At 35.3% G+C, this 12617-nt stretch overlaps 1 non-coding gene across 1 annotated transcript; it reads left to right on the plus strand.

The window, feature by feature from the left end:
- The first annotated feature begins 10600 nt into the window (after positions 1 to 10600).
- Positions 10601 to 10707, plus strand: LOC127492907 (U6 spliceosomal RNA). Its single transcript, XR_007922725.1, has one exon. It is a non-coding gene; the product is annotated as a U6 spliceosomal RNA (small nuclear RNA).
- The last annotated feature ends 1910 nt before the right edge of the window (positions 10708 to 12617 follow it).

The following is a 12617-nucleotide window of genomic DNA, read 5'->3' on the forward strand; positions in this document are numbered from 1 at the left end:
TCTTCTAGATTTTTTAATTTGTTGGAGTATAGCTGTTCATAGTATTTTTAATTCTGTGCTATCCATTGTAACATCTCCTTTTTCATTTCTGACTTATTTTTTTTGGGTAATCTTCCTTTTTTGGTTAGTTAGGCCAGTGGTGTATCATTTTGTTTATTTTTTCAAAAATCAGCTCTTCATTTAACTTATCATTCACATTTTGTGTTTCAATTGTGTTTATTCTTGATTTTTTATTATTTCTTTCCTCCTACTAATTTGAGGTTTGGTTTCTTCTTGTTTTTCAGGGTCCTTGAGATATAGATATAGATCATTTATTTGATGGCTTTCCAATTTCTTTACAAGGAACTAATTAAAATAAAGTTCCCACTTAATACTTCTTTTGCTGTGTCTCAAAACCTTAATAGGTTGTGCTGTCATCTTCATTCAGCTCCAAGAATTTTTTTATTTACCTTTTTTTTTTTACTTTTATTTAATGAATATAAATTTCCAAAGTACGATTTATGGATTACAATGGCTTCCCCCCGATACCGTCCCTCCCACCCACAACCCTCCCCTTTCCCACTCCCTCTCCCCTTCCATTCACATCAAGATTCATTTTTGATTATCTTAATATACAGAAGATCAGCTTAGTATACATTAAGTAAGAATTTCAACAGTTTGCTCCCACACAGAAACATAAAGTGAAAAATAATAGATGATTTTTTTTAAATGATGATGAAATCAGATCAGACCTATTGTCATGTTTAATCCCAGTGAGAGTCAAGTTGGGAGTTGATAATTTCTTTTTTTTTTTTTTTACAGAGGATCAGTTTAGTATGCATTAAGTAAAGATTTCAACAGTTTGCACCCCCATAGAAACACAAAGTGAAATATATTGTTTGAGTACTCGTTATAGCATTAAATCTCAATGCACAGCACATTAAGGACAGAGATCCTACATGGGGAGTAAGTGCACAGTGACTCCTGTTGTTGACTTTACCAATTGACACTCCTGTCTATGGCATCAGTAATCTCCCTATGCTCCAGTCATGAGTTTCCAAGGCTATGGAAGCCCTCTGAGTTCTCCGACTCTTATCTTGTTTAGACAAGGTCATAGTCAAAGTGGAGGTTCTCTCCTCCCTTCAGAGAAAGGTACCTCCTTCTTTGAAGACCTGTTCTTTCCACTGGGATCTCACTCACAGAGATCTTTTGCCAGAGTGTCTTGGCTTTCCATGCCTGAAATACTCTCATGGGCTTTTCAGCCAGATCCGAATGCCTTTAGGGCTGATTCTGAGGCCAGAGTGCTATTTAGGACATCTGCCATTCTATGAGTCTGCTGAGTATCTCACTTCCCATGTTGGATCACTCTCCCCTTTATTTATTTTATCGGTTAGTGTTAGCAGGTACTAGACTTGTTTATGTGGTCCCTTTGACTCTTAGTCCTTTCATTATGATCAATTGTGAACTGAAATTGATCACTTGGAATAGTGAGATGGCATTGGTACATGCCACCTTGATGGGATTGAATTGGAATCCCCTGGTATGTTTCTAACTCTACCATTTGGGGCAAGTCAGCTTGAGCATGTCCCAAATTATACATCTCTTCCCTCTCTTATTCCCACTCTTATGTTTAACAGGGATCACATTTCAGTTAATTTTCAACACTTAAGAATAACTGATTTATCTTTTGATTTCTTCTATGACCCACTGTTCATTCAGGGCATGCTGTTCAGTCTCCATGTGTTTGCATATTTTTCAGAGTTTGTTAATTTTCAGCTTCATTCCATTATAATCAGAAGCGATACATGGTATGATTTCAATTTTTTGATTTCCTGAGAATTGCTTTATGGCCCAGCATATGGTTTATCCTAGAGACAGTTCCATGCACTGATGAAAAGAATGTGTATTCTGCAGCTGTGCAAATGTTCTGCTGATATCAATTAAGTCCATTTGGTCCATAGCGCAAATTAATTCTGTTGTTTCTTTGTTGATTTTTTTTTGTTTAGTCAATGATGAAAATGGTGTGTTGAAGCCCCTTATTATTACTGTATTAGAGTCTATGATTCTCAATAGATCCATTAACATTGTTTTTAAATAACCAGTTCCCCTGGAATTGGATGCATATACATTTTTTAATCATATCTTTCTGTTGAGTTGATCCCTTAATCATTGCATACTGCCCTTTTTGTCTCTTTTAAAAGTTTTTGTGTTGTCTATTTTTTCTGACATTATGATGGCTATATCTGCTTATTTTTACTTTTTAGTAGTATGGAATACTTTTTCCATACTTTCACTTTCAGTCATTGTGTATCTTTGTTGGTGAGTTATGTTTCTTACAGGCAACACATAGATAGGTCTTGTTTTTTAACCATTTAGTCAGTCGGTGTCTTCTAATTGGAGAATTTAGGCCATTTATATTCAAGTTTACTATGGATAAGTAATAACTTGGTCCTTCCATTTACACATAAATATAATTATTGTGGGGTTTTTTTGGATTTTCTGTTTCCTTTTACCAGGAGATTTTCTGCCTTCCCATCCTTTCCTATGATGACCATCTTTCTGTTTCTCTCTGGGTTTCACATCATTAATTATCATCTGAAAGTATGGACAAGCGGTTACAAATTCTTTTAATTTCTGTTTGTTTTGGAAAGTCTTTATATCACCTTCATTTATAAATGAGAGCTTTGCTGAGTACAGTGTTTTAGATGATAAGTTTTTTTTTCTTCTTTTATTACTTGTTCTATGTATCTCCATTCTCTCCTTGCTAGTCTAATTGGGGAGCCTCAGAAGGTAATCTGATGTTTCTCTCTTGCACATTTTACAAATCTTTCTGCTTTGCTCTTACTAGTTTGACTATAATGTGTTGTGATGAATATATTCTGATCATGATAGTATCCCATAAATCTAGAACACTATTTCAGGTATTCTAATTTTTCTTCTTTTTTTGTCTGCAATTTCCCAGGATTTATCTTCTAGTTCAGATATTCTTCTTTATGCCTTACGGAATGTGTTATTAAGACTTTCCATTGTATTTTCTATTTGGCATATTGAATTCTTATTTTCTAATATTTCAATTTTCTTCAATTTTCTCTTCAATATCTTTATCTCTCAGCAAAATTTTTCATCCATATTGTGTATGAATTTTTTTATCTCATGTACTTGCTTCTTGGTGTTTTTGAGTAATCTTAGGATCATTCTTTTAAATTCCTTTTCAAGCTCCTGGATACAGCCTGGCCTAGCACAGACTGTACTGGTCATTTGGGGAGTGAATCAGTGGATGGAAATTATCTCTCAGTCTCTCTATGCATCTCGTTCTCTCTCTGTATTTCTCTTTTTCTCTCTCCCTCAACTCTCCCTCTCCCTCTATCACTTTGCTTTTAAAATAATTAAATAAACCGTTTTAAAGCTAGTTATTATAAATATTAGAATGCAAAAGATTAGAGCTAAAATTGATTTACAACATCATGATTATTTATTCAAAGAATAACATGAAAGGTTATTAGAACATACAAGTATGCTTAATTTATGGAATTAGTATTATTATGGAATTAGTATGTTTAATTTATGGAATAAATATAATAGCATGGACAACCATGTAAATGGAGTAAAAGAATCTTTCAACAATAGCATTGTATTTCTTGTTTAATGAGAGCAAAATTAATTAGGAAAATGGAGAGTGATGACAAAGCAAAATACAATCTATACTGAAGGACAATTAAAAACTTAGAGTTAATGGAGTCAAACCTTGGTTAAAGGGAATGACTCAATATTTAAATATGCTAATTAAAGTCAATATATGCATATTATATTCAACTGTAACAACATTTAATAAGATATTTTGAATCTAAAATATTGATTTTAATATCCTTCCATGGTAGATGGGCAAAAGCACCCAAGAAATGTTTGATCAATCAATCAATAAAAGATACTTGATCATTAGTGCCCAGTACTTGAATTTTAAAAACTTTCATCTAACAAAGCAAACCAGATTTATGTGGATAAGTGGCTGATTCATAGTGTAGTCCAGAAGAACTAAAACTAAAGTTGGATGTGTATGTCAGAGTTCTTCAGGAGCCAGTAGAAACAAATACCAATTGAAAAAGCAACAACAATTCTAGAAAAAAAATACAAAAAAAAATACAAAAAAAAGTAGTAAAAGACACATTACATTAGTCTATTCTTATATAAATAAAAATATTTGAAGGCATAAATAAATGGGAGAGAATAGACTAATCTTCCTTGCAGAATAAATCCAAATAATTTCTGTAGCTATAACACCTTCCAATAGGTGGAGCACAGCATTACACTCCCAGAATTCATGTAACGATTTCCTTCTAAGAAAAGGGGAATAGAATCACTTCACAGTGGAGAACTCTGAGAACCAGGTGATGAAGAGGAATGACCTCAAATACTAAGAAGTAATAAATGGAAAGAAAGGAGTGAAGAAACCCAAGAAAGCAACTGAAGAGTAAGAGAAAGAACGGATTAATCCACTGGAGCAAATAATGGGTAAAAGACACAGGAGGAAAGACAGGAAGGTAGCATTGGAATTCAAATTAAAAAAAAATACATGGAGGTCATTGATGGCCTTGAAGGGTCAGCCAGAGATGAAGTAGAGTGTGCTAGAAGAAGGAATTAAGAGAACGTATAACCAAGAAGTCTACACATCTCTAACAGGGAAGGGTTTATAACTATTGGAGGAAAAATAAGTTATTGAATAAGTAGTGTCGAGACAATGAATTTACCACTTGCAAAAAAAAATAATAGAAGTCAGGATTAGACATCTTTTTATAAAACAAAACTAAATAATGGCCGGTTTTGTGGTACAGTGGGTTAAGTTGCTGCCTGCAACTCCAGCAAGCCATATAAGCCCAGTTTTGCAAAAGCAGTAAAAGATGGAACAAATGCTTGGGCCCCTGCATTCATGTGGGAGATCTGAATGAAGCTCTTGGCTCCTGGCTTCAGCCCATCCCAGCCCCAGCCATTGTAGCCATCTGGGGAGTGCACCAGTGGTTGGATGATCTCCATCTTTCTCTCTATCCTGTCTCTCCCACTCTGTCTATAACTCTGCCTTTCAAATAAATAAATGAATCTTTAAAAAAATACAAATAATTACAAAGTGGATAAAATTTAAATAAATTTATGAACATGTTTACATTTTATGTTAGAGAAGATTTTTGTATATATGTTGGTGGAAAAGTGATTATTAAAAGGAAGTTTATCTTGGTTCAAGACATTTTTAGATCCATGCATAATTTTTATAGTACACATTTCTATGAACTTTTGAAGTATGCTTATATATTATATTTCACACGTATATTTACAAACAGAGAAAATGAATCTTAACCAAAATAAAATGTAGAAAATAGAAAAGTATAAATATTTTATTTATTTATATGATTTTTTTTATTTGAAAGGCTGAGTGACAGAGAGGGAGAGACATAGAGAGATCTTCCATCTGCTGGTTCACTCCCCAGATGGCCACAATAACAAGGGCTGAGCCAGGCTGAAGCCATGAGCCAGGAGTTTTATCTAGGTCTCCCACATGGGTACAGGGGCTGAAGCACTTGTCTCATCCTATTCTGCCTTCCTGGGCACATTAGCAGGGAGCTGCAGTAGAAGCAGATCAACTGGGACTCAAACAGACACTGCAATTTGGGGTGCTGGCATCAGAAGCAATGAATTAACACACTGCATCACAATTCTGGGTCCAGGATAATACTTTTAACAAGTAAAATTCAGAACTTCTGTACATTACTAAGATACTATAAGACCAAAATCATAAATCAATGGCGATCTGGAAAAGCATAGAATCTCCTCAACCTATGATGGTGTTACTTCCTGAGAAGCCCATCCAGAGTACTGTACTGTGAAGGTCTCTTAAGTAGAAAATTCACTGAACACACCTAACCTATTCTACATTACAGCTTAGCAAGCCAGGACACTGGATGATGTGGGCTTTTTACCTTCATGATCCCGTGACCAATTAGGAGCTATTGGCAAGAGAACGTCATAACACACATATCACTAGCCCAGGAAAAGCCAAATTCAAAACTCAAAGTATGGCTTGAATCAGTCATTCTTTCACATCATCATAAAGCTAAAAATTTGTAAGGCAAATCATTGAAAATCGGGGCCAATCTGTATTGTGATTTACATGAATTGTGGAAATTATGTGTCATTTTTCTTTTGACTCATCTCTGTGCCCCAATAGTTGAGGCACTTCCCCCCGCCACCTATTCTCTCTCTGCTCAGTATATGTGTGTGTATGCTTCTCTTTCCTGCTCAGAAACTGCAGTTTTGACCTCATCAGAGGCAGCTCAGCACAGCAAGTGGAGAGAGGGAACCATCTTCTGCAGGAGCAAATGCATCAGATTCCTGGCTCTGTCTCTCAGGACACTTCAGCACCTCCCTCCACCTGCCCACTACTGCCTGAACTCCACAATAGCAATGGGACACTCCTTCTTCTTCCTAACTCTTCTTCCCACATGCCCAGTTGTCCCTGTCATTCCTGCCCAATAGAACCTTCCATGTGGTCTTCTGGGACAATTATTCTAATTCTGGGCTCGCTCTCTCTAATGGTCCTCAAATGTTCCCTAGGTTGGGAAGATTTGGTTCCCCAATATTATTATCCTGTTCTTCTGGCTTCACTGTCTTGGGGCAGGTGCAAGTCATTCGGCCTTGTCTCCTTCTGACATGTCCCATGAGAAGTTTCCTGGGCTTCCTCAAACACAAGGGATGCAATCTTAGCAACACGATGAGCCTCCATAAGCTCTGGAAATGGACACAAGGTCAAGGAGAAGGAGCTAGAAGTCACAGCACAGAAACAGCATTCTTTCCAAAAGGTGCAACTGAAAGCAAAACCCTCTACCCAATCCTTCCTTTTTGTGCTGAGTCTGTTTCTATCACCTTCACGGGTAGGGAGACCCCATGTGAAAAGCCTTCATGTCATAAAACCATTCTCAACAACATTAATTTCACTTTGGTCTGTCATCTTATTTATATTCAACATCTATTGTGTCATGAGCCCTGGCTATTGTTCCCTGCTGCATGGATATGTGTATATAATAGTTACAAATGCATTTTTATAGAGTGTCTATTCTTCAATTCTTTAAATATATATTGTGATCATTTCTCCATGCTAGTAAATATTTTTCTTTCATAAAAATTTAATGAAGGTAGATTATTCTTTTTTATGCAAGTACCATGTTTTTTATAAAATTGCTCCTGCTTTGAACAAATTGCCTAAGACAACCCCCCTCCCCCACAAACTTTTTACTACTGTTAAGAAAGTAGTACTAACATAAACTACTCATGTTTATTTCCTTAGGATAAATTCTGAGAAAGAATTGCTGAGTCAAATATTTGTGCATTTGTGAGAGTTTGGGTGTATATTGCTAAATCATTCTTTGGAAAGTTACTCTCAGCAGCAGTGTATGAAAGTTCTTCTTGTTTAAAACTGGGAGAAATGGGTAAGCAATTTCTTTAACTTTTCTCAGATGATAAATGCAAATTAAATCATTTATACAATTCATTTTTATTACAAGTGTATGAATACTTGAAACAACATGAACAGTTATGTATCCGGTTTAGTATATCATATGTATCTGGTTTAAATACTGGCTATAAGATGTATGATGACAGAGAGAGATTAAGTACAGATGTTTGAAGTAAATAAGTGAATGTTCACTGTGTGAAAATCATTTCTTCATACTCAATTTATATGATATACCTTAAGAAATGCTTATTAAAAATGCAAATAGGTTAGCTGCCATTGGAGATCACTTGAGAATTCCTGGACAGTCAGTAAATGCAGTTTAAAGGTTAAGGTTTTAGAGAAAATGATTATATTATCATTCAGGTTTGGCCTGTGGTGGATGAATCCCAATTATGGCACAGTCGGCTGTTCACGACAGCTAATTTATTCTGAGACTGAAAAGCAGCTAAAACATGCTGAGGACATATTTTTCCAGAAATATCACCTACAGGCATAAGACCATGGGGCATTTCAAAATGAAGCACACTGAAAGCCCCGCCCATCTTTACAGTCCTTTAGAAAACCATTCACAAAGGTCATTGCCTCTGAACACCCTGTTCTCTAACAGCCCAACTCCCCAAGAATTAGAAGCAGCAGTTCTGGTCTACAGCAGCCCTCCACTTGAGTGGAAGCAGTCTCTGGTAGCACTTGGAAGGCCGTGATCATCCTGCCATATTGCAGTCACTAAACCTGGGTCCCTGGGCACAAAATGATTCAACAAATAGTGAACTGGTTAACACTTTGGAACAGTAAATATATTACAAATAGCTGGTAACCAAATGACTAGAATAAAATGAACACTAACCCTCTTCCAAGAAACCAGCATTCATTTATCTACTTATTGCTTTGAATAAGTGATTCATCTTTAGAAACAATTGACTCATGTCATTTGAGTATATAACAATGTGTCTACAGCAATCTCATTCAACTAGATGTCAACTCAAGTATCCTATCCTTTCAGATTTCTGTAAATATAGCTCTCTAGAAACCCATCCCAGCTGTGGTGGAATCACACGGTCCGCGTCATCTCTCCAGCAATGCTGCAAGATGAGGAATGGCAGAGTCATGTCAGGGGTGCTTTTCTTGTCATCATTGTTAGTTACGTGTGTTCATTCATGGACCACCACACAATCTTTGCACTGCTGATGCAATATTCTGGGCTATCCCAGCGGAGGCACACAGTTCCTAAGCCCTGAGATTCCTCTCCACCCTCACTTGACTGTGAGCACAAGTTTTACAATCTACTGTGACCCCAGTTTTTCAAGGCTGTTTGCATCTATTACTTTCCTCACCCTTCAAAACCCCTTCCTCCTCCCCTGTTTTTCTTTTTACTCTCCTACTTTCCCTACAGATCTTTTTTTGCCATGTTCAAAGGGTCCTTCATTTGTCTGCCAAAACAAAATGACTACTCCAAAGACCCCTGGATGCCACAACAGAACCAACTGTCGGTCTTAAATTTAGCCATCAATTTCTAGGAAGAGATGAAAGCTCTGTAATCATGCAACCTCCTTCTCAAAGCCTAGTTGACTACAGCAGTTCTCTGTAAATGAGAAAATATGACCTTTCTTATGTTTAGCCATTTGTTCATCTGTTTCACTGTCTCTGTATCTTCAGCTTAATCTTGCTTTTATTTGATCTCTCTTGTTATTTTTCCCTCCCATTTTGGTTTCCTTTTCTTGATGCAAGTTTTTCTGTCAACTTACCTTCATCATTTCTTATTATGCCTCTCTTCTGTGCTCCATCTTCATTCCCTTATATGTCAAAGCTAAAAAAAATTATTTGAATCCAAGTTATTCTTACTTCCTTGATCATTTTCTCTTTACTTTATCAATTCCTTACATACATGCATTGGAGCCTATATCTTTCTGATAAAGCAGTTTCCATCATGTTTTAAATGCCTAAGTTAACAAATAGCAAATAATTTTACATGTGATATTAAAACTATTTAATTATTATATAATGATATAACAAAATTAAACCTAAATGTTGCTTGTTAGCATCCCTGTTTTAGCTTTTATTTAAAATAAATTTGCTCTTATGAAGAAGACATTTCCCTTATATTTGCATCTATGTAGTCAATGTAAGATAATACTCTTCAATATTTTACTAATGTAGAAAATTATGTTATTTTACAACACATTATTGATTAATATAGCAAATACCCCTATGCACCTGCATTGAGCTCTGCTTTAATCCAGAGAGAAGGGAGAGACATAGCAGTATGATAAGAATTAAAGTAAAACTACATATAAGTGCTTTGGAGAAGAAGACAACTAAGATGTACTATAATAATAATAATAATATCATTATAATAATAGTAATGACAATAACTACCAGATGAAGTACTTTCAGTAAAGTAGTATCCCATTATCTCTCTATTTCAGAGATGAAGGAAAAATTGCCTGATATTTAAATAACTCTAGATTTCTATATATGATCATATTTTGAAATTGTCCATTAAAGGCAACATTTGAATGCTTGCCTGTTTGACTGCAAAATCCCCTCTATTTTATAGTGGCCCCATATGTAATTTGAACCATTCTGCAGAATATATACATTTATATTTGTAGGGATAAGTCAATTTGACTCATAAAAGCAATTTTCATTGGAACAACATATTTTCATCACTCCATTTGGAAACAAAAAATCCTGTTAGCTTCGTGTAAACCAAGCACAATGCAATGTGATCACTGACAACTTCTGCCTATAGTGCCAATTACAGTTTCCACCAGCTGATTGCTTTTGAAATATGTTGAATGCATATTTAGATGGTGGAGTAAGAAACTGAGTGGGTACAAATCTGCTGAACTGTGTACAGGCACATCATATGGTGGCAGTGATGAACTCAAAAACACCAGATATTGTAAAGTGTCATCGTTCAAAGCAATCCTGCCTAACAATAAGGAATACATCTCACAGAAAAATTATACAAGTTTCTAACTAAAAAATTCACAATCATACATCTTTTGGTTAATTTAAAAATCTCTAGGTATTTCATCTATTCTTTTCAGATTAGCAAATTCTTGGAATAAAGCGGAGAATGTTATCAATATATCATAACAGAACTTAAAAATACTTATTTTAGTGCTCGCTTCGGCAGCACATATACTAAAATTGGAACGATACAGAGAAGATTAGCATGGCCCCTGCGCAAGGATGACACGCAAATTCGTGAAGCGTTCCATATTTTTAAACATGACAATAGGTCTGATCTGATTTCATCATCATTTAAAAAAATCAGCTATTATTTTTCACTTTATGTTTCTGTGTGGGAGCAAACTGTTGAAATCCTTACTTAATGTAAACTAAGCTGATCTTCTGTATATTAAGATAATTGAAAATGAATCTTGATGTGAATGGAAGGGGAGAGGGAGTGGGAAAGGGGAGGGTTGTGGGTGGGAGGGACGGTATGGGGGGGAAGCCATTGTAATCCATAAGTCGTACTTTGGAAATTTATATTCATTAAATAAAAGTTAAAAAAAATATTTATTTTAAAGGAATGATGACGCAGTTTAAAAATACTTATCTTAAAGGAATGACACATCATTATTATGAAGTATTTAAAAAGTGATATTGATTATAATTAGAAATGTTCAACCAAGAATTTGCTTTTGCTACTTATAAATAGCCTAACAAACTTATCCCTAAAAGTTTATACCTTTGGTGGAAAACAAAACCAAGACCATCATTCATGTGCTGTAAAAGTGAATATCATAGGCACAGATGAAGCCAGTACTGACTACTAAAATTATATCAGATGCCAAAACAAGGGTTAACAGCTAAATGGTAGATCCAATCCAAGTCTAACACATATTTCCAAAATAAAATGAAAGTTTAAATGATACAATTTTGGGATTGCATTACTACTCTGATAAGTGGGCTTTCCGCCCAAAACTTAAAAGACATTGCAGATTGGTTTCTTATCTGTTCATCTGATATCTCCTGTCATTGAGGAATGAATAGAAGATCTTTATGCTCTCATGTTCTCCAGTTCCTGGGCAGGAACCCAATTTAGCTGAAGACGCGTGTGTACGGTGTGCATAGTCAACCATACAGAATGCGTTGGCTCATGGTGTTTTAGTTAGAGCCCTTCCTCACCTTTAGAGGGTTGACTTCTTTCATCTCCATTTTTCACATTTTGCTTACGTGTTCCTCTAAGCTCATGACTCCCAAAAATCCCACCAAGTGAGCCATATGGAGATCCCGTGATGTGTACAACTCCTGTTGACACCAACTTAAATAACCCAAGGAATTTTCTTAATATTTTATCTTCTACTGTAAGTGATGTTTTACCGTCACTTATTTTTCTACAATATTTAATGAGAATGTATACACTATCTGGTATTTCTCCAGAGCAGAATTTAAGAATCTAGCTTTAACAGAGTTCACTTAGTTCACTTATCTATGACATTGGAGGGGAAAGGACTTTCCCTGCTGATTTGCGAACCCTTGAGAGATCTTGAGAAAAGTCAGCAATAGTTTTTTTTCATTGGCCATATAATACCAACGACAAAAACTATTATTTTTATTAAATTGTGTACCAGGCGTCAAACTGCTAAGCACTTTATTTAATTCAATGCTGCAATTTTGTGCAACATTATCACCATTTTATTGACAAAGACACTAGGCATCATAGTTTATTTTGAATAGCTGCACATATATGGAAATGTAGGTTTGTCTGAACCTAAAGCACTTTATAATTATTATGGATAAATATCTTTTTTCTGCTAACCTGTAAGTAGTTAGGGCAGATAGTTTAACCGAATGTTATCTCTAGCATGAAAACATATGAGTGCCCTATTCACAATCTAACGTTCAAGCACGGTCTCAGACTCCTGGAAAAATCAAAGCTTTTTCTTGCTGACTGAAACCTCATGAATGAATTCAGAGACTGTATTCATTAGTAGGCCTTTTTTCCTGTTGATAATGTTCAATGGAGATACATATTAACATGACATATTAATTTCTACTTAAATAGTTTTGAATATGATTTCATTTCTTAGCAATTCATCACCTTGGGTTGAATTTCAAAGTTGTGACACCAAATACATGAAGCTTATACTTTTTATTCAGCTTTGTGTGTTTTAGGAAAAAGATAACC

This window comes from Oryctolagus cuniculus, chromosome 14 (genome assembly GCF_051225735.1).
Source record: "Oryctolagus cuniculus isolate XC-2025 breed Fujian yellow rabbit chromosome 14, ASM5122573v1, whole genome shotgun sequence".
In the NCBI taxonomy this organism is placed as follows: domain Eukaryota; kingdom Metazoa; phylum Chordata; class Mammalia; order Lagomorpha; family Leporidae; genus Oryctolagus; species Oryctolagus cuniculus.